This window comes from Oncorhynchus kisutch, linkage group LG13 (assembly GCF_002021735.2).
Source record: "Oncorhynchus kisutch isolate 150728-3 linkage group LG13, Okis_V2, whole genome shotgun sequence".
Lineage (NCBI taxonomy): Eukaryota > Metazoa > Chordata > Actinopteri > Salmoniformes > Salmonidae > Oncorhynchus > Oncorhynchus kisutch.
In genome coordinates this window covers 38,597,122-38,619,660 of record NC_034186.2, presented here as the reverse complement: position 1 = coordinate 38,619,660, position 22,539 = coordinate 38,597,122, and the positions used below count along the sequence as shown (strand labels likewise).

The following is a 22,539-nucleotide window of genomic DNA, read 5'->3' as shown; positions in this document are numbered from 1 at the left end:
CGTTCTCATACCAGACTGAATTTTTTTTTTTTTAATCTAATAGGGTCCCCAAATATGGGAACTTTACATTTAAGATGAATAATGTTTACATATTGTTTTACCCACTTCATATGTACACTGAACAAAAATATATACACAACATGTAAAGTGTTGGTGGCATGTTTCATGAGATTAAATAAAAGTTCCCAGAAAAATCAATTTGCACAAAAATCTTATTTCGCTAAAATTTTGTGCACAAATTTGTTTACATCCCTGTTAGTGAGCATTTCTCCTTTACAGAGATAATCCACCCATCCTACAGGTGTGGCATAGCTGATTAAACAGCATGATCATTACACAGGTGCACCTTTTACTGGGGACAATGAAAGGCCACTCTAAAATGTGCAGTTTTGTCACACAAAACAATCCCACAAATGTCTCAAATGTTGAGGGAGCATGCAATTGGCATGCTGACTGCAGGACTGTCCAACAGAGCTCTTGCCAGATAATTTTATGTAAATTTCTCTATCATAAGCCGCCTCCAACGTAATTTTAGAGAATTTAGCAGTAAGTCCATCAGACCTCACAACCGCACCACGTGTATGGCGTCTTGTGGGTGACCGGTTTGCTGATGTCAACGTTGTCAACAGAGTGCCTCATGGTGACGCTGGGGTTATGGTATGGGCAAGCATAAGCTACGGACAACAAACACAAACGCATTTTATCAATTGGCAATTTGAATGCCCATTTTGCCTTTTTTGTTGTTGAGTATCTATGACCAATAGATGTATAACTGTATTCTTAGTCATGTGAAATCCATAGATTAGGGCCTAATGAATTTCCTCATATGAACTGTAACTCTGTAAAATCTTTGAAATTATTGCATGTTGCATTTATATTTTTGTTCAGTATATACGGTGCCTTAGGAAAGTATTCAGACCTCTAGACTTTTTCCACATTTTGTTACGATACAGCCTTTTTCTAAAATGTATTACATCGTTTTTTCCCCTCATCAATCTACACACAATACCCCATAATGACAAAGCAAAAATCGATTGATTTTTTAGCAAAAGAAACCAATGTAAAAATCACATTTACATAATTATTCAGACCCTTTACTCAGTACTTTGTTGAAGCACCTTTGGCAGTGATTTCAGCATCGAGTCTTCTTAGGTATGACGCTACAATCTTGGCACCCCACTCCACTCAACACAGCCCCCTCCTGTCTGGGGGACGGCCAGACATTTCAAAGCCTCAGCCTGGAGGTTCCAGTGGGGTGCCAACCAGCCATAGCACAGGCTAACATGATAACACTTGTTAATGCCGAGCAAACAGACATTTGAGTTGGGGTGTGAGGAATAGTGTCTTACTGAACCCCTGAAACACACCTCCAGTCCGCTGGAGAGGCTGTCAGTGTCACATTGCACTCACCAACTGTCATGAAGGGCTTTCCAACTACACTCCACAGAATACATGGGAGCACAAAATAACTTGTCACACTTTATTTGGACAGTCCAGATTTTCCGTTTGTAGCTGATCTACAGATGGTCATTCTATAAACAAACAATATGTTGATTACCAACTGCTAGCTAAGGTTACGGTTAGGATTAAGGTTAGGCTTAGAATAAGGGACAGGGTAAGGGTTAAGGTTAGGGTTAGGGTTAGTAGATAGTTAGTTGAAATGTTACTGATAGTGTAAAGTCCGTCATTCGAATGAGACCAAGGTACAGCGTGGTAGGTGTACATTTTCTTTATAAAAATGTACCACCAAAAAAATAAAAATAGCTCAACGAACGAAAAGCTTAGGAGTGCAACCCATGCAACAAAAAAAGACAAGATCCCACAACAGAAGGTGGGAAAAAGGGCTGCCTAAGTATGATCCCCAATCAGAGACAACGATAGACAGCTGCCTCTGATTGGGAACCATACTCGAACCATACAGATTTCCCACCCTAGTCACACCCTGACCTACCAAATAGAGAATTTATAGGATCCCCCCCAAAGATGCGGACTCCCGGCCGCAAACCTGAACCTATAGGGGAGGGTCCGGGTGGGCATCTACCCTCGGATCTACCCCCGGGGGCTATGGTTAGCCCCCGCTCCCTACGCTGATCCCTCCGCTTATGTGGAACTGGACCATGAATCGTTGCCGGAGGAACCGGACCGTGGATCATCGCTGAAGACTCTGGACTGCAGATTGTCGCTGAAGGCTCCGGACTGGGGACCGTTGCTGGAGGCTCTGGACTGGGGACCGTCGCTGGAGGCTCTGGACTGGGGACCGTCGCTGGAGGCTCTGGACTGGGGACCGTCGCTGGAGGCTCTGGACTGGGGACCGTCGCTGGAGGCTCTGGACTGGGGACCGTCGCTGGAGGCTCTGGACTGGGGACCGTCGCTGGAGGCTCTGGACTGGGGACCGTCGCTGGAGGCTCTGGACTGGGGACCGTCGCTGGAGGCTCTGGACTGGGGGACCGTCGCTGGAGGCTCTGGACTGGGGACCGTCGTTGCAGGCTCCTTGCCATGGATCTTCACTACAGGCTCTGGGCCATGGATCATCACTGGAGGCTTCGTGCCATGGATCATCACTGGAGGCTTCGTGCCATGGATCATCACTGGAGGCTTCGTGCCATGGATCATCACTGGAGGCTCCGGGCCATGGATCATCACTGGAGACTTCGTGCCATGGATTATCACTTGAGGCTCCGGGCCATGGATTATCACTTGAGGCTCCGGGCCATGGATTATCACTACAGGCTCCGGGCCATGAATCCTCACTGGAGGCTTCGTGCCATGGATCATCACTGGAGGCTTCAGCTCGGTGAGTGTGGAGAGCTGCACGGGACGCACTGGGCTATGAAGGCGCACTGTAGGCATAGTGCGTAGAGCCGGCGCAGGATATGCTGGGCCATGGAGGCGCACTGGAGGCCTGGAGCGTAGAGCTGGCACAACGCGTCCTGGCTGAATCCCCCCTGTAGCACAGAAAGTGCGGGGAGCCGGCACAGGCCGCACTGGGTTGTGTTGGCGAACTGGGGATACCGTGAGTAGAGCTGGTTTGCACTTTTCGCACCAAAGTACATTAATCTCTGGGAGACACAACACGTCTCCTTCCTGAGCTGTATGACGGCTGTGTGGTCCCATGGTGTTAATACTTGCATACTATTGTTTGTACAGATGAACGTGGTACCTTCAGGCATTTGGAAATTGCTCCCAAGGATGAACCAGACTTGTGGAGGTCTACCATTCTTATTCTGAGGTCTTGGCTGATTTCTTTTGATTTTCCCATGATGTCAAGCAAAGAGGCACTGAGTTTGAAGCTAGGCCTTGAAATACATCCACTGGTACACCTCCAATTGACTCAAATGATGTCAATTAGCCTATCATGACATCATTTTCTGGAATTTTCCAGGTTGTTTAAAGGCACAATCAACTCAGTGTATGTAAACTTCTGACCTACTGGAATTGTGATACAGTGAAATAATCTGTTAACAATTGTTGGAAAAATAACTTGTATCATGCACAAAGTAGATATCCTAACCGACTTGCCAAAACTGTAGTTTGTTAACAAGAAATTTGTGGAGTGGTTGAAAAACGAGTTTTAATGACTCCGACCTAAGTATATGTAAACGTCCGACTTCAACTGTGTATATATATATATATATATATATATATATATATATATATATACAGACTGCACACACGCACAACACACCTCATGACATGTGGCTGTGATCAAAGCCATAAGCCAAGATATCATCTTGTTTTGTGGAGGGACCAGGGCCGGACCAGAGCCGGACCAGAGCCGGACCAGAGCCGTATATATATATATATGGGATTGGAAATTATGCAGACAATTACATTGATGGAAGCCACAATCTATCTGCAATACTAAAGCTGATCTAAATAAAGATACATAAAAAATCTCACTTAGGGCTCCCTAAAGGTTAGAGCCGGCCCTGGTCCGGCCCTGGTCCGGCTCTGGTCCGGCCCTGGTCCGGCTCTGGTCCGGCCTTGGTCCGGCTCTGGTCCGGCTCTGGTCCGGCCCTGGTCCGGCTCTGGTCCGGCTCTGGTCCGGCTCTGGTCCGGCTCTGGTCCGGCCCTGGTCCCTCCACAAAACAAGATGATATCTTGGCTTATGGCTTTGATCACAGCCACATGTCATGAGGTGTGTTGTGCGTGTGTGCAGTCTGTGGGGGCGGTTGTATATGTTAGCAGTGCTGAGTGTGAAAATGTACTGATTATAGCTTCAGATCCTCCCAGTGTCACTACGTGCAGTCCTGTGTTGCTAGACTAACCCCTCCATCCCTTTGGTTTGTGTAAAACTCCTGGGTGGTCCGTTGATACAGTTTAATAGGCACAGAGCATCTGCATATGGTACAGAAATAGAACTCGACCTTATACAAACATGTCACGGGGAATGTGTCTCAGAGAACGTGGCAAGATTTGCAAAAATACACAAGTATTCTGTTTATAATAATGAAGTGATCTTTGTAGGAAGTAAATCAGAGTCGTCTTTTCCATTTGTTTGTACTTTCAGCCAAACAAATAGTTATCATCACCCGCTAACACATGCAGTACATATACACAAACATATACTATATGGATGTAAGTACACACACACACACACACACACCAGGGGAGGCTGCTGATGGGAAAACAACTCATAATAATGGCCGGAACAGAGCAAATGGAATGGCCCCTGGAATACAAGTATTTGATGTATTTGATACCGTTCTACTGATTCCACTCCAGTCATTAATACCACGAGACCCTTCTCCCCAATTCAGGTGCCACCAACCTCCTGTGATACATACATGCCGACAGAGCATCTCTTTCACATTCATCTGTCTTGGTAAGCGCTGTGAAAACAGCTGCAGGAAGTGTGTGAGACGTGAGATGTGGGCAGGTAGGTAACTCTGCTACGAAGAATCTTAGCATCTGTTGTTTAAACCCATAATTATTGTGCGCCTGTCCATTCTTTTCTTCAGGCTACACCTGCTTTACCAGAGTTTCACACTAATAAAAGGCTTTGTGTGGCTTTTCCACTGCTCACACAGGCAGGTTAGGATGATGAGGTGTTGTTGTGGCACCGGGTCATTTGGCCTGATTAGAAAGCATTGGGAATAATAACAATCCACAGAGATGATACTCACACTTTATTGTTTTTTTGTTCTTCAGAAAAATGTCCAGATGTCCAGATATATATGATGATGCTCTGCCATGGTGCCCCCAGCCAGGGAGACAGGCAGGTGTATCTGGTTTCAGTGGGCTGAGTGACCAAGCTCAGACGAGTGATTTTCAGTGTAAATAATTGTAGGAAGAGCGAGTGAGATGAGGCCCTGCTGTTCAAACAGGCACAGATCCTACTGTGAGCTGGACAAGGCCATGAGGTTTATTAGCATGGTGGGAGATTGGTGTTTCTCTAAGATACATTCAGAGAGAAGCAGCTTCCTGTTCATCACTTCACCAATCACAGAATCTCAGTCAGAGACGTGCAGATAGAGAGACAGAGATACATATGTACAGTGCATTCGGGAAGTATTCAGACCCCTTGACTTTTTCTAAATGTTGTTACGTTACAACCTTATTCTAAAAGGAATGAATTCGTTTTTTTCCCTCGTCAATCTTCAGACAATACCCCATAACGACAAAGCAAAAACATGTTTAAAAAAGGTCTAAAAACTTGCTTTCGCGTTCTCATTATGGGGTATTGTGTGTATATTGATGAGGGGAAAAAGGTAAATTAATCCATTTTAGAATAGGCCAGTGGCGTAACAAAATGAGGAAAAAGTGAAGGGGTCTGAATACTTTCCGACTGCACTGTATAAAGTAGGCTACAGACAGACAGACAGACATTTTGAGGGAATATATTTGATGTTTACAGAAATGCTCCACTTAGTTCTGAAGCCTGGGTTTCTGGCGTGGTCACTGCAGAACTGTGTGGATCTGATCTGGAGGTAGACTGTGTAGAAAGGGGAAACGGATAGGGATAAAGGCCTTGACAGTGTGTGGATGATCAATGTCACTATGTGAGCTAGATCCCTAGAATTCGCCAGAGACAAAACAAAAGCAGAATCCTTCTCTCACTCACTTCCTGCCTCAAAAAAGAGAAAAATATCTTGTCCCACCACATCACAAAGCGTTGGGGAAACTTGAGCTTTGCTTTTGCAATTTCCCTCGGCCCAAGCTGGCTTAGTTTAAGCCCTTACCCTGTGCTCAGTGTCAAACACCCCCAAATGGGGAAGGGAAGGGGAACAGCTATAAACACTATGGCACTACAAGACCATATAAGATAAGATACAGTACTATTCCATGAATGAGGCCATAGCTCTTAAATGATTAGGAACGGCAACCAGTTAAAACGTGAGGCTGGAACTGAATACACAGGTATGTATTCCAGCCAGACCATGAGTTAGTGCCTCGCTGAACGACAAGTTTATGGTATGCTACAGACGTAGGATCTTAATTTGAGCCAGTTTGCTTCAGTGGGAAAATAATCCTGCAGCAACAGGAAAGGTGAATTATTACGTGTATTATAATTAATGGAATGTTTTTGTAGGGGTTCATACATTTTTCATTAGGGCAAATCAAGTCTGACATTTTAAAGAGGAAATTACAAACTTTAGAAGCATTTTTAAAACGTGCATACACTTCTGTGCAGGAACATTCTCAGCAACAAAAGAGTGATCAAATTAAGATCCTACATCTGTAAAATGCAAACATTTCGGTGGTGGGGGGGGGGGGGCGGCATGTGAGAGAGAGTTATCCAAGTTGTTAGAGTTGGAGTTCTGCTTGGCAGACTTGTTCCTCCAATGCACCCTTGCCCTCCAACCTCCCTTCCTCTAAGTGGGAGGAGGAGAGTCAGGGTTCGTTTTTCACCCTCTTCATTTTTCCTCAATGAGACATCAGTCACCTCGTGTAGATTTGGAGAGCCGCCCCTCTCTAAGGGGTCCCCAAATTCAGCACAGATGCTTCCTGCCTCAGAGCAACACTTCTGTGGAAGCCTGGCCCTGGCACTCCACATATGACTGGGGGAGGTGGCATTTCATGTTCAGGAATGAGCTAGTCATTACATTTGTTTTCTCAGCATTGAACGAAACCATGTGGATCTTGATAAAATGGTAGAGTTGTAGACGGTTCATATTTGTGTTATTAATCGAGCGAGTCGAGGCAGGGATTATGGACATAGGATCCTCTCTGTGCCTTACTGTTCTTATAAAGCCAGAGTCTCTCTCTCTCTCTCTCTCTCTGGAGGACTGTAGCCTCTGGAAGCTACTGAAGATAACTTTACAATCAGGGCTCCAAGATGACCTCACTCCATCCTACTTCTAGCTCTAGCTCCCCACTGTATGAACAGGAAATGGAGAGAGGAAAAAAAACTCAATGACACGGAGAAGTAACAAACAGATAACATGAGACCAATCTTTTCGAAACCTACATCATGAACATGATCACTGAGGATTTCAAGACGTATCCCAGAATAATAAAGATAATAGCAATAATCAGTGATGGAAAAAGTACCCAAATGTCATACTTGGGTAAAAGTACAGATACCTTAATAGAAAATGAGTTAAAGTAAAAGTAATTCAGTAAAATACTACTTGAGTAAAAGTAAAAAATATTTGGTTTTAAATATACTTAAGTATCAAAAGTGATGGGATGAAATGTGATTTTAGCTTCTAAAATGTGAGATTTGGGTTTTCATAAGGTAGGGCTCTGCTCAATCAGTGGCCCGCCCCTGTGAAGGGACATGGGCTATAAAACTTTTCAAACACACCCTCCTCTCCCTTCCTATATAAAGCCTTGACGACAATATAATCTCCTGTTCCGAGGACGACGGTCCGATGTCAGAATGGTTCAGATAATAACTATAGAACGAAGCCAACATCAGCATGAGCTGTGGTTGCGAATGGTATGAACTTTGAACTCTTATTCACTACAGAAGTGATACCTCCTAGCGGTTGAGTTAGCAACAGCAGATGCAAACGCAGGTTAGGAAGGAACAGACAGGGTATCCCGTCTACCACCCAACGACGTTACTACAACGTATTTAATTTACCAGCAGAGACATTCTTCAAAGGACAAAGGACTCTGTTTGGCAACACAGCCTTCCATCTACCACCAACCTATTGCATTTGCCTTTTCCAAATGGCCAGTAATTTAGAATGCATAAGATACTGTATTTACGATAGCACAGCTTCGTCCTTTGTTCCTCAGTATTCCCGCTCTTTCACTCAAACCCAGCCCCTTTTCTTTTGTGTAACCAGCTGTCATATCTGTTCCGCCCGCTAGGGACGTTTTCCTTTATGACGTAATTTGTAACCAAGTTATGATTTAATTATGTGTATGTGTAATTCTGTGTGATTAGTTAGGTATTTAGTAAATAAGTAATTAAACCCAATTTTGCATTGCTGATTCAACTTGTTAGCCAGGGTTCGTGCAGATAATTAAGATGACGATTAATATTGACTGCTATTGATATAAAATATTACTAGGTCTTAAGAGTTTATTCGGAAGATAACAGCTCTATAAATATTATTTTGTGGTGCCCGACTCTCTAGTTAATTACATCTACATGATTAGCTCAATCAGGTAATATTAATTACGGAGAAATTATTTTATAGAATAGCATGTCGTATCACTTAATCTGGCATAGCCAAAGACACGACATTGCTAAATTGTACTTAAGTATCAAAAACAAAAGTACAAGTATAAATAATATATAAATATATCAAGTATAAATACATTTTTTATTTACGGAGAGCCAGGGGCACACTCCAACACTCAGACATAATTCACAAATGAAGCATTTGTGTTTCGTGAGTCCGCAGGAGGGATGACCAGGGATGGTCTCTTGATAAGTGCATGGATTGGACCATTTTCCTGTCCTGCATTCAAAATGTAAGAAGTACTTTTCAGTGTCAGGGAAAATGTTTGGAGTAAAAAAGTACATTATTGTCTTTAGAAATTGTCACGCCCTGACCTTAGTTATCTTTGTTTTCTTTATAGTTTGGTTAGATCAGGTTGTGATTAGGGTGGGTATGCTAGTTTTTGTATGTCTAAGGGTTTTGTAGGTCTAGGTAGTATGTATGTCTATGGTGGCCTGATATGGTTCCCAATCAGAGGCAGCTGTTTATCGTTGTCTCTGATCGGGGATCATATTTAGGTAGCCATTTTCCCTTTTGTGTTTGTGGGTTCTTGTTCTATGTTTAGTTGCCTGTCTGCACTACTCATATTAGCTTCACGGTTCATTTTGTTATTTTGTTAGTTTTGTTCAGTGTTCATTCATTCAATAAAGAAGAATGTACGCATAACACGCTGCACCTTGGTCTCCTTCGTACGACGAACATGACAGAAGAACCCACCACAAAAGGACCATGCAGCATGGTAAGGAGGAGCAGCGTTTTATGGAGAAATGGACCTGGGAGGAGATACTGGATGGAGCAGGACCCTGGATGCAGGTGGGGGAGTATCGCCTTCCTAAGGAGCAGATAGAGGCATGAAAGCGGAACGACGATATTACGAGGAGTTGTACCGAGGAGACAAGCCCGAGAGGCAGCCCCAAGCATCCAGCCAGGACGCATTGTGTCAGCTCTACGCTCCAGAATTCCAGTGCGCCTCCACAGTCCAGTACGTCCTGTGTCTACTCGCACTCGCCCTGAGGTGCATGTCTTCAGCCCGGTGCCACCTGTACTGGTCCTACACACCAAGCCTCCAGTGCGCCTCTAGAGCCCAGTACGTCCTGTGCCTGCTCCTCGCACTCGCCCTGGGGTGCATGTCTTCAACCCGGTGCCACCAGTGCCGGCACCAGGTATCCAGTGCGCCTCCACAGTCCAGAGCTTCCGGCGACAGTTCCCAGTCCAGAGCTTCCGGCGACAGTTCCCAGTCCAGAGCTTCCGGCGACAGTACCCAGTCCAGAGCTTCCGGCGACAGTAACTTCCGGCGACAGTTCCCAGTCCAGAGCTTCCGGTGACAGTTCCCAGTCCAGAGCTTCCGGTGACAGTTCCCAGTCCAGAGCTTCCGGCGACTGTTCCACAGTCCAGAGCTTCCAGCGGCGGGCCACAGTCCGGAACCTCCAACGACGGGCCACAGTCCGGAACCTCCAACGACGGGCCACAGTCCGGACCTCCAGCGACGGGCCACAGTCCGGAACCTCCAGCGACGGGCCACAGTCCGGAACCTCCAGCGACGGGCCACAGTCCGGAACCTCCAGCGACGGGCCACAGTCCGGAACCTCCAGCGACGGGCCACAGTCCGGAACCTCCAGCGACGATCCCCAGCCCGGGGACTCCAGCGACGGTCCCCAGCCCGGGGTCCCCAGCCCGTGGTCTCCAGCGACGGTCCCCAGCCCGGGGTCCCCAGCCCGGGGTCCCCAGCGACGGTCCCCAGCCCGGGGTCCCCAGCCCGGGGACTCCAGCGACGGTCCCCGGCCCGGGGTCTGCAGCGACGGTCCGGGGCCTCCGGCGATGATATGCAGTCCAGAACCTCCGGCGATGATCCACGGTCCGGTTCTACAAAGGCGGAGGGATCAGTGTAAAGAGGGGGGACTGCGTCCAGAACCGGAGCCGCCACCGAGGATAGATGCCCACCCGGACCCTCCCCTATAAGTTCAGGTTTGCGGTCGGGAGTCCGCACCTTTGGGGGGGGGGGTGTACTGTCATGCCCTGACCTTAGTTATCTTTGTTCTCTTTATATTTTGGTTAGGTCAGGGTGTGACTAGGGTGGGTATGCTAGTTTTTGTATTGTCTAGGGTTTTGTACAGTGCCTTGCGAAAGTATTCGGCCCCCTTGAACTTTGCGACCTTTTGCCACATTTCAGGCTTCAAACATAAAGATATAAAACTGTATTTTTTTGTGAAGAATCAACAACAAGTGGGACACAATCATGAAGTGGAACGACATTTATTGGATATTTCAAACTTTTTTAACAAATCAAAAACTGAAAAATTGGGCGTGCAAAATTATTCAGCCCCCTTAAGTTAATACTTTGTAGCGCCACCTTTTGCTGCGATTACAGCTGTAAGTCGCTTGGGGTATGTCTCTATCAGTTTTGCACATCGAGAGACCGAAAATTTTTCCCATTCCTCCTTGCAAAACAGCTCAAGCTCAGTGAGGTTGGATGGAGAGCATTTGTGAACAGCAGTTTTCAGTTCTTTCCACAGATTCTCGATTGGATTCAGGTCTGGACTTTGACTTGGCCATTCTAACACCTGGATATGTTTATTTTTGAACCATTCCATTGTAGATTTTGCTTTATGTTTTGGATCATTGTCTTGTTGGAAGACAAATCTCCGTCCCAGTCTCAGGTCTTTTGCAGACTCCATCAGGTTTTCTTCCAGAATGGTCCTGTATTTGGCTCCATCCATCTTCCCATCAATTTAAACCATCTTCCCTGTCCCTGCTGAAGAAAAGCAGGCCCAAACCATGATGCTGCCACCACCATGTTTGACAGTGGGGATGTTGTGTTCAGGGTGATGAGCTGTGTTGCTTTTACGTTTTAACGTTTTGCATTGTTGCCAAAAAGTTAAATTTTGGTTTAATCTGACCAGAGCACCTTCTTCCACATGTTTGGTGTGTCTCCCAGGTGGCTTGTGGCATACTTTAAACAACACTTTTTATGGATATCTTTAAGAAATGGCTTTCTTCTTGCCACTCTTCCATAAAGGCCAGATTTGTGCAATATACGAATGATTGTTGTCTATGGACAGAGTCTCCCACCTCAGCTGTAGATCTCTGCAGTTCATCCAGAGTGATCATGGGCCTCTTGGCTGCATCTCTGATCAGTCTTCTCCTTGTATGAGCTGAAAGTTTAGAGGGACGGCCAGGTCTTGGTAGATTTGCTGTGGTCTGATACTCCTTCCATTTCAATATTATCGCTTGCACAGTGCTCCTTTGGATGTTTAAAGCTTGGGAAATCTTTTTGTATCCAAATCCGGCTTTAAACTTCTTCACAACAGTATCTCGGACCTGCCTGGTGTGTTCCTTGTTCTTCATGATGCTCTCTGCGCTTTTAACGGACCTCTGAGACTATCACAGTGCAGGTGCATTTATACGGAGACTTGATTACACACAGGTGGATTGTATTTATCATCATTAGTCATTTAGGTCAACATTGGATCATTCAGATATCCTCACTGAACTTCTGGAGAGAGTTTGCTGCACTGAAAGTAAAGGGGCTGAATAATTTTGCACGCCCAATTTTTCAGTTTTTTATTTGTTAAAAAAGTTTGAAATATCCAATAAATGTCGTTCCACTTCATGATTGTGTCCCACTTGTTGTTGATTCTTCACAAAAAAATACAGTTTTATATCTTTATGTTTGAAGCCTGAAATGTGGCAAAAGGTCGCAAAGTTCAAGGGGGCCGAATACTTTCGCAAGGCACTGTATGTCTAGGGGTTTTGTAGGTCTAGGTAGTATGTATGTCTATGGTGGCCTGACATGGTTCCCAATCAGAGGCAGCTGTTTATTGTTGTCTCTGATTGGAGATCATATTTAGGTAGCCATTTCCCCTTTTGTGTTCGTGGGTTCTTATTCTATGTTTAGTCGCCTGTCTGCACTACTCATATTAGCTTCACAGTTTGTTTTGTTCAGTGTTCATTCATTCAATAAAGAAGAATGTATGTATACCACGCTGCACCTTGGTCTCCTTCGTACGACGAACGTTTGAGTTTATTTTTTATTTTTACAGGGACAGTGCACATTAATCAACGTTTCAGTAAAAGTGCCGGTTTTAGCCAGCCGGCTAATTTTCAACCGCAGTCCCTGGGCAGGTTATTAAAAACAATTACAATATAGACAATAGCAACATAGAACAGGCAAGACATTGCAACATAGGACAAGCAAGACATATCATACAGACAGAGCAACATAGGACAAGCAAGACATAGCATACAGACAGAGCAACATAGAACAAAAAGCAACAAGACAAAATTCATAAAAGCAACAAAGTGACAGAAATGTACTGAAGTAAAAGTAGTCAAAAATATAAGTTGTAAAGTACAGATACCCCAAAAAACTACTTAAGTAGTACCTGAAAGTATTTTTTACTGAAGTGCTTTACAACTTTGGTAATAATGTCAAGGATAAATGTTTAGTTGGAGTCCAGTTGTGACTTTTCTGCAGTAGATTCCTGCCTTGATTTGGAATCCCCTGAAACGGAATGTTTTATGTGGTTTTGAAAATATGAAAGACGTTCTTCTCACATCTGAGAACCATTAGTCCAAGGAACTGTTAGCAAGCGGAGGATTCTTTCCGATTTCTTGGAATCTTGCTACATTTTTTTGATCCCTTTCTTTCTTTTCATTTCTTTCTTCACTTCTGTCTTTTCACAGTTACAAGGATCATGGAATTTCCGAGTCCTTTTCCAGGAAGCCTTATTGCATGACCCACTGATTCCAAAGCTCTCCAAACATCACCCATATAACTGACCCTGCTCTCTCTCCCCTGCTTTCTCTCTCTCCATCCCCCTCTCTCTGTCTCCCCTCCACTGTATATATTTAAGTCAGTAAAGGCTGCGTACAATACACCCTATCAGTGAGGGAGCCTCGCTCACGTGTACGCTTCCTCCTCGCGTTCTCACAGACCCTACTGAAGACATGTAAGGCCTGTCCGCCCCAACATAAATGGATCAGTGTGTTTGTGTGCTTTTTATGAGATGACACATTCTCATCCCCTGAACACTGCTCCCCTTTGTCTCACGTCACCTTCTTTGAAGTGCTGCATTCTTCTGACGCTGCATCACCGGGGCAGTGCAGCTGGCTGCTGGGGGCAGAGGAAAGGATATCTAGATGAGGTGAGGCTAGGTTAGCCTCTTTCTGAAGGAGGATTGGCGGGAGGTGAGGAGGGATTTGGTGAAGACTTTTCATTTGAATCAGACAGAGCAAGGTAAGAGCTGTGATTAGGATCATGTAAGGTGGCAGGGGTACCAAAAAATAACCCCAGCCTGAAGCTCACTCACTTATTGGCCCGCCACTCAGATGTTTTCAAGAACACGCTGAAACAAATCAACAATAAAAAGACGGCGTGTTGTTGGTCAAAGAGCTTTATGGGAAAGTCTTGTGTAGATGACTTCTGCCCCTCACCACAAAATGGCCCCCCTTTCCTCACCACATTGGTACCCAACAACCCTCAGTAATGATCTCTCTGAATGGTTGGCTAAATTTCCTGGTCTGACCCCAATGGAGACGAGCCCCTTCTCTCTGACCACAGTTCTACTGACGAGGCCTCAAAGGACCTTAATTAAAGATGGCCGCTGTTTTTCCAGGGTTGTTTTCCCTCTTTATTTTTTCTGTGAGGAGGGAAGACCATGTTTTAATCTTCCCGGGCCCTTACCACTAGACCACAGGATTCCCAGCTGGGAGCGTCTCCACACTCAGCCACGCTCCACACAGACCCCATGGGCTTGACCACAAACCCCAGGATGATGACACTTCCAAACCTCCATTCAGCCCCACCTCACCACCTCTCTGACCTTAACGCCACCCTTCTCCAAAACATGAGTTTTAGATTATACACAGGCATACTGATGGAGTGTGGAGTGGAAAGTTGTGGAACTATGTCATTCAATGGAGGATGGGTAAACTGTGCTCTTTAGTTTAGTTTTTGTTTTGAGATGCAAAAATCTTGAGGCTTTGAGGATCTTCAATTAGGCATATCTTTGTCTAATATGGGAGAAAATAATAAGTTGACCTCAAAGACTTCCATGTCACTCACTCTCACACAATCAGTGTGTTAATTACGTGGGAACCAGGATGAGACATGAGCTCCCGTAAATGGGGGGGGGGAGGGCTCGAAATAATGTTAATTTAACAACTAAACAATTTTGTACTGCAGTGGTATGAAAATAAAAGTTTAAAATTAAACGAACACCCCCACCCACCTCTCTCATGATTTCAACCATTTATTGGTGGGTGTGCACTGTGCACTGTTTGGATGTTAGAATTCTTTTGGATTGGGCGAATGTGCGCATGAAGTGTACTTTTTGAAGTGATTTGTTTGACAATCATATGAAAACATCATGGCTGGTTGTGTTCATGCCACATTAAAAGGTCATACATTTTTTCCGTTAAATGGCATGTCTTACTATTAGGCCCATACATGTTTTACACACACATGAACACATAGGAGGTCTCGCAAAGATATAGAGACCCCCCTTATTTCAACTTAATAAAAAAAAACATGTTACCCCATCTCAAGAGGCTAAATTTAAAAAATGACTATAGTAAGTGACTATTATGTGCCAAATAAAGTAACACGGTTGACTGTAAGAGGATTGACGAATTCATCTTAAAAATTCCCTTTGTGAGAGAGGGAATGGAAGCTTGTTGTGTGCACAAAAAATAGTTATTTAAAAAAACATCTCTAGCCTGTCTGTCTACAGATATAGGATTTTAATTTGAGCCAGTTTGCCACAGTATGAAAATAATCCTGCAGCAACAGGAAATGTGAATTATTATGTGGATTATAATAGATTTTGTAGGGGTTGATCCATTTTTGTAAGGGAAAATCAAGTCTGAAATGTCCTGCATTGCAGGGAAATTCTCCTGCAACAGAAGATTCTACATCTGTATGGGTAAGAGGGTTGACGTGTTATGCTCAGTTCACATAACAGGCTTAACCTTAAAATGACAAGCTGTTGTTTTTTTTTACCTTCAAATTAATCACTAATCAATAAAAAAAAGTATAGATATTTTTTACCCTCTTACCAATACAGATGTGTATATATATGAATGTTGGCACTTTAGCAAGTCTTTATTCATATTTAAAAAAATCTGATTTATAGAATTTTCCCATGTGGTCTATATTAAAGGGCACTTCATTTAATATAACATGCTTTTATTTCTTTTGCACAATTTCTACTTAAAATATAAAAGGGATGCAAAAGGCACAGAATGTGTAGAGTAATAAATGAGAGAGTAGTAGCCTTAGGGTCTGTTATACTGAATGACCCACTGATGTCTGAGCTCCCCCATAAAGATTTGATCTGACATGCATCCAACACTTGCTCTGCTGAAACATCAGGGCTTATGCAGCTGATCACATTTCAAAGGAAAACTTCACCAAACCTTTCTGACGTTTATGCAGTGACCATCAGAACTTTGACTGCCTTACATCAAAGCACTATGCTAGAGCATATTTTCTGTTGTTTCTGCAGTGACCAGCACTTGACAAAGACACAACGCTGTGCACAGGGCTTTTACTGTTCCTCTTTTCTTTTGCAAAAAAACTACTAAAAACTATTTTTCCAGACATTTCCATTCAAAAGTGTTCTGGCCCATATAGGATGTGACATGTTGATTCATTCTTATGAGCAGGATGAGTAATCTGGGCTATTTATTCCTGCTGTGGGCCAGTCAGTGTACTGGTTGGTCTGAGTTATGTATTTCCTAGTTCAAGGGCCTGTCCTCTAAGCTCCAGGCCTCTGGTGCTCTCACAAGGTTCAGGCAGCACCTGGAGGGAACAAACTGGGCATGGGACCAAGAATCTGCCCCGTCTCCATTCTTCCAACCCTTTTACCCTCTCTGACACACAACACAGGGAATCAAAACTGCTTGGGTCTCCAGAGCTATTCTCATGAGGGGCTGGATGGGAGTGCCGAGAGTACCTTCTACTTCTTTCCAGGGATCTGGCTCGGCCCGTATGTCATCTCTCATATACAGAGATCTCTGGGAAGCACCCCAGCCTCAACGCTCACTCTGCTACACCACCGGCGGGATTCCTGCTCCTGCTCTTTGCGAGATGAGGCATGTGTAATCTTTTGGTCTGGACGATGTCACACAAATAGCTTTTTCAACGTGGGGCAAGGCATCTCACGAGAGCCCTTTTAACAGTGACGTGCAGGGCTTCTAAAGGCATACCTTAACATGCAATAATAATGTTTAATGCTGACCATGCGCACCCCGTAAAAATATTCCCTCTGGATGGATCATAATGTGACTCTCCCAACTCAGTACACACACCATATGACCATACTGTATCTAAAGCACTACCATGTAGTACACCAAATTAATAAGATATCCACTGTTTCACTAGTTTAATAACCTGGTCTGGATCATCACCATACTGTACCTGTGTGATTTGTGGTAGGCGGTTAGGCAATAGCATGTTCTGTGAGAGTTATGTATTCTCCATGGGGCCCGATTGCATTTCCTACACCTGCCTTTCCTACACACTTTGCAGCCATGGATCCCTTGTGTGTGATGTATACATGTAATGCAACCGCTGAAAACAAGTTTTGACCCCATGGTCTATGTCTGCAGTTTTGTTGAGCAGGTGTTTCAATGCCATGACAGAGGCTATCACGTCTGCTGCAGACGCAGTTGTTTAGCTTATTTCTCCAGTCAGTTGTTCGAATGGAGTTTGGAGTGTTCATGTTTCCAAGTTTCAAACATGTTCTGAAATGCCATTGAAATGGCAGCAGCAGTATGAGAACCAGCACATTCTTGAGCATGCAATAAGGTTTTCCTCAGGACTAAATCCTCGTCGACCCGCAATGCTATCAGACTCAGCATGCTCATGGGGCAAGTAGCTCAGGGATGTGTGTTTTAAACGATACTGTGTAACTCAGAAGGGCAACATCTATAAAAATAGCGCCTACTTGGTAGTGTATACCGGTGCTCGACCAGTCGGCGAAAGAAAACATCATCCACGACAGAGAACGGTTGATTTTCAAGGGCAATGAATTCCATTATCTTGGCGTTAATGGATTTCACCTTTGAGTTGTCTCGCTGAAATGTTCTTACTCTTTCAAATGACTGCTCGACTTGAACTTGTTAAGTTGTTGGAAGTGTGCGCTTAGTATTTTTCTGCTGTTGTTCTGTGTAGCGCTGTATTTTTTGTGGTGTCATTATGTAATCTACCTACGGTATATAGGTATGCACGCAGTGGTGTAAAGTGCTTAAGTAAAAATACTTTTACATACTACTTAAGTAGTGTTTTGGGGTATCTCTACTTTACCTTACTATTTATATTTTTGACTACTTTACGTTTACTTCACTACATTCCTAAAGAAAAATACATTTTCCTTGACACCCAAAAGTACTAGTTACAATTTGAATGCTTAGCAGTACAGGAAAAAGGTCCAATTCACACACTTATCAAGAGAACGTCCCTGGTCATCCCTACTGCCCTGATCTGGTGGACTCACTAAACATAAATGCTTCCTTTGTAAATTATGTCTGAGTGTTGGAGTGTGCCCCTGGCTGTCAATAAAGTAAGGGAAATTGTGCCATCTGGTTTGCTAAATAAGGAATTTGATGTATAGTATTTACTTTTACTTTGTACTTTTACTCAAGTATTACAATTGAGTACTTTTTCCACCACTCTACTTAAGTACATTTAAAATCTGATGCTTATAGACTTTTACTCAAGTAGTATTTTACTGGGTTACTTTCACTTTTACTTGATTAATTTTATATTAAAGTATCTTTACTTTTACTCAAGTATGACAATTAAGTACTTTTTCCACCTCTGTATGCACGTCAGCTTTGACATCGGTTTTGCACATTGGCGTTAAACTACTAGACATTCGGTCAATGCCAATGTTGGCATTTTTAGCTAATATCAACCGATTCTGATATGCTTACCTATATAGCGTACATCCCTAAAAAAACTGTTTTGGAGAGTCTTTAAGCACAAAATATATTGGTGAACCAAAAATACTGTGGTTTGATTAATCATGAAAGTTGTCAATCCATTAAATATTGTAAGGTGAGAAAAGTGTACAACAGGGATCCTATAAATCTACCCTAATAATCCTCACTAATATGGAACTGTGATGACAACGTACAGTCGTCATGACCGTGCGCCAGGTTCCAGGTTTAAACTGCTACGTATGGTCTGCGTTCCTAAATGATTCAAATAGGTTACATGTCCAAAATTATTGCACAACTTGTAATATGTTAGCTTAATATGATCCCCTATGGCTAGCGATCCTCAGGAACAACCACACAAACATGACAGAAGAAAGAAAGGTAACCTATCGATGTAATGGAATGATGCAACATGCAAGGAAACTAACACTAAGTCAGTGACAGTTATACATGCTTATAGGTATAGCTGATGGTGGCCACCAATAGTGGCTAACACTTAACACAATGCAATTTTTTAAAATACTGTGAAAAGTCATACAATTAAAACATTCGAGAAATCATTAATCAACTCGGTCGGTTTGGCACTACACTGTCATTTTTGCATGGCTACAGAAGCCCATAGCTCAGCTATCCAAATTTCATCCCAAGTTATAAGTCCAGCATTTCATAAACTTCACTGTGGAAAAAGTGATATATTGATATGCTTTAGTTTGCTGCCATATGGCTGGTTTCACATTTGTCTCCATCGATCATAAGGTAAAATAGATCTGAAACTATTGTAATATATATTTACAATCCCCTTATCCAAACAGTTAACTAATTTACTCAAAGTTGAAGTCGGAAGTTCACATACACTTAGGTTGGAGTCATTAAAACTAGTTTTTCAACCACTCCACAAATTTCTTTCAAAACTATAGTTTTGGCAAGTCGGTTAGGACATCTACTTTGTGCATGACACAAGTAATTTTTCCAACAATTTAAAGTCAGATTATTTCACTTGTAATTCACTGTATCACAATTCCAGTGGGTCAGAAGTTTACATACACTAAGTTGACTCTGCCTTTAAACAGCCTGGAAAATTCCAGAAAATAATGTCATCAAATCAAATCAAATCAAATTTATTTATATAGCCCTTCGTACATCAGCTGATATCTCAAAGTGCTGTACAGAAACCCAGCCTAAAACCCCAAACAGCAAGCAATGCAGGTGTAAAACACTTGCTGTTAGGAAACTATCAAATTATAGTACTTTTGTTTTTAGGTCTGTGCCGGTCCAGTTTTGTTTTGGTCGGTTTGTTTTTATTTACAAGCTTCTGATAGGCTAATTGACATAATTTGAGTCAATTGGAGGTGTACCTGTGGATGTATTTCAAGGCCTATCTTCAAACTCAGTGCCTCTTTGCTTGACATCATGGGAAAATCAAAAGAAATCAGCCAAGACCTCAGAATAAAAATAGTATATATCGACATAACCTGAAAGGACGCACGGCAAGGAGGAAGCCACTGCTCCAAAACCGCCATAAAAAAAGACAGATTACGGTTTGCAACTGCACATGGGGACAAAGATCGTACTTTTGGAGAAATGTCCTCTGGTCTGATGAAACAAAAATATAACTTTTGGCCATAAAAAAGGGGAGGCTTGCAAGCCGAAGAACACCATCCCAACCATGAAAATTACAGTGCATGGAGAATGGTGTAATTTCTATCAGGGGTAGTTAAAATAGTTCCCTGGGTTCCTGCTGTACAATCCATATAGACAGTGGTGCTTTCACCCTGCCCCAGATCACATGGGGAAATGTGGTTCTGTTTAGCAGATTGAGGTGGTGGAGGGGGCTGGAAGACAGACAGTGGGGTTCCCATCCCACACTTGTAAGAGAGTCATTGGAAGACCCAATAGGATCACAAATCATCCCAGTCACTCCACTGCTGCATGTTCAAGGCTAAGCCTGGTCTGGTGTGTAATTCCATGTTCCATGACAAGAGTGTGTGTGTGTGTGTGAGTGTGTGTGAGGGAGAGAGAGAGAGAGAGAAGGGGTGCTAAAGCATGATTTCATACAAATTTCCCCAATTAGTTATATTATCTTTAGAGCCTGGCCATGCCAGCTGGCCTGAACACATTTATCTATGAAGGCTTGGGAGTGTCCGTTAATCTAATGTATAGGATAACACCCACAATCTAAATGTAAACGATCCCAACAGAACAAAAGGAAATCTACATGATTTGTACATCAGGAGTACTGGCATTTGACCTTCCCACTCATTTTATTACCAAGTCCTTTATTCTCAAAAGTCATAACTCCATTGAAGTTGTAATCCCTAATTACAGTATGATGTGAGTTTCAGCATTTTCATGCGTTGTGTGAAGACAGTATTTTACAACCAACTTACGAAACATGGTGAGGAGTGGTGAGGAGACTATTTTAGGGCAGTCCTGACAAACACTGCTTGCTGTGTTTTCCAAACCGGTTTCCTTAGACAAACAGGGGGTATCAGTCAACTCTGTAGGCCCCAACATTTGGGATGTGCTCAGCTGCTTCTCCAATATACCAACCAGATGGCAAGGCCCCCAGTTAATTTGGTCCACTTCCTATCAACAGTCACAGCAATGCATAAGGATACGTCAATCACTGCCCTGTGGGCTACTGCAATAAAAAGCAACGCTTTCTAAATAGAATGCGTAAACTTGTCACACAATATACATACAATATAGCAATAACATGTCATTTCAATTTGGTTTCAATGTAAATGTACTAAACTGCCTGTGATAAATTACATGGGGGGTCCACCGACTTTAAAGACATAACGATCTTATTCCATTTGATTGGAAATGTTCACAAATCACTTCCATGTGACAAAGTAATCAAAAACCATGGATCTATACCAACCTTTTGGGGAGGTAAGGATGGAATTCTATACATAAACTAACCTGGCCAATAGGTTAGGTATCTTTAACATGTTCCATAGGTTGAGGATTATTAGTAGACTAATTGCTTTCATCTAATTGACCATTTGCTTTATTAGACGTGACTTCATTACACCGGTATGAAGGAAAGTAGTTGGAAAACGATGTCAGAGGTTTGTCTGAATACTTGCCCACCCTTTATAACAGTGGAGTCTTACGGGAATGTGGGTTTGTCCTGTGGTCCGTTAGTAACCCCCCTCTCTGTGTGTCTTAAAAAAGCACCTCCCCTCTTCCAATCAGGGCAATTCCCTAACTTTTCTCTTCTTCTCACAAGGCTATAGTTCAATATCCCATTCTGGAGCACATATCTCATTTCAAATTTCGACTCAGGGCTCCTCGACTTCAAGGCACTGCAACAATTGTAAGGTATTGTGCTACTATTGATTTATGACACTCGTTATCAATAATTCACTATTACGTTGCATAGGCCTATGGGTGTTTTACCCGAGTTGATAAATGTTTTGCATGTGTTATAAAGCAAAAGTAAGGTGCATTTACTTGCTTATTCAAAAGGTGAATGGTTGAAAGGAAATATAAAAACTGTTCCGGTTAGGATTGTTTTAGGCAAGGCTGCTACATCTGTTTTACCGGTATTTTTTTAGTGGCTGCTAAATTGTCATTAGCCGATTTACGAGCAGAGGTTCGTTGTACATTCTTTAGGAGTATTAATGCTGTTTTATGATATTTCACACAAGAAAGGTGTGGTTATAGCCTACTATCAAGCATTGTTACTGTATTACTTTGCAACTTTGTTTCAAGAGATTGTACTTTTTGTCGTCCACTTCGAGGGCATGTTGCCGATTTTCTCCCATTCAAAAAGTTGCTGAGAAAATGCCTTCATTATAATTTCACTGTTCTATGTAGTTTTTTTCTGTCGTTTTATGAAACGCTTTTTTCATAGTTAATACAAAGGTGAATAAAGTTGCATATGCATTTTAACCGAATGACGTTTTATGTGTATTTCTTGCGATGGAAACAGTTTACCGGTCATTTGACGTTTGAGTCGAGAAAGGTT

At 43.1% G+C, this 22,539-nt stretch overlaps 1 protein-coding gene across 3 annotated transcripts in view; it reads left to right on the top strand.

Annotated features, from left to right (window-relative positions):
* Positions 1 to 22,539, top strand: part of LOC109902959 (fibrillin-2) — a 116,388-nt gene that overhangs the window by 5,837 nt on the left and 88,012 nt on the right. Inside the window, exon 1 of one of the 3 annotated variants that reach the window (XM_031786188.1) lies at positions 21,759 to 21,885. The exons of 1 other annotated variant lie outside the window; for it this stretch is intronic. The gene's annotated coding sequence lies outside the window, so the exon portion shown is untranslated. Of the gene's footprint in view, positions 1 to 21,758; positions 21,891 to 22,539 lie in introns of those variants that run through there. One more of the 3 variants, XM_031786187.1, reaches the window with a different exon arrangement.